The sequence below is a fragment of the Populus euphratica genome, unplaced genomic scaffold, assembly GCF_000495115.2.
Source record: "Populus euphratica unplaced genomic scaffold, PopEup_1.0 scaffold1268.1, whole genome shotgun sequence".
NCBI classification, from domain to species: domain Eukaryota; kingdom Viridiplantae; phylum Streptophyta; class Magnoliopsida; order Malpighiales; family Salicaceae; genus Populus; species Populus euphratica.
Genome location: NW_011501121.1, coordinates 4587 through 5499, shown reverse-complemented (window position 1 = coordinate 5499; position 913 = coordinate 4587).

Genomic DNA, 913 nt, shown 5'->3' with positions numbered 1-913 from the left:
TTTTGCCTTAGTATTCCATACTTTCATGACTCATAAAATGTGAGATCAAAATTTGAAATGTCCCCAATTATAATTGAGGCTTCTTTCAAGAATACACAATTAAATTGTTCTCAAGAAATTTTAGGCATAAATATGCCCTTATGTTAAAAATGAATAAGTTGTATTCCTATTAACAATATTTGGACATTTACCTTTCATAGGTTTATTTGCCCTTATATTATTAGAGAATAATGACTTATTATTCCTACAAAAATATTTTGATATTTACTACTTGGTTTTTTTATTCAAATATTAACAGTAAACAATAACAAATTATTCCCAATAATATTTTGAATATTAACCCCTTTTGGGGTTTCTTTATCCAAACATTACTAATGAATAACAAATTATTCCTAATAATATTTTGGATATTTATCCCTTTGGGATTTTTGTATCCAAACATTAATAGTGAATAAAAGCAAGTTCCCAAAAATGAGATTTTTGTATTTTTTTGAATATTGGCCAATACCCTTTGGAATTTACAAACATGTTGTAAAATCCAAGATGCAAGAAAATAAATTTTTTGTTTAAGAAATCCATGTTAAAACATTTTTTTGTTTTCCCTCGAATATTTGCTTCCTTTTTTGAAAAAAAAGTAATTTAAAAATATGTTAGAGTATTGGCCGTATGCAACACGCCAAAAACATTTTTCTATTTTTAAAAAAACAAAACACTATTCATCACAACAATTAAATACAAACATCACAACCGAAGTTAGCAAAACATCGTAAGAACAAGTTGTCACATGGGTAAAGTCCTAACATTTTGAACTAAAAAAACAATAACTATTAATCGTTGTTATCCTAAAAAGTAACGTTTAGCGTTTAGGTGTAGTGGTAGTAACATCTTGAACTCCAAAATTCCACAAAGAATG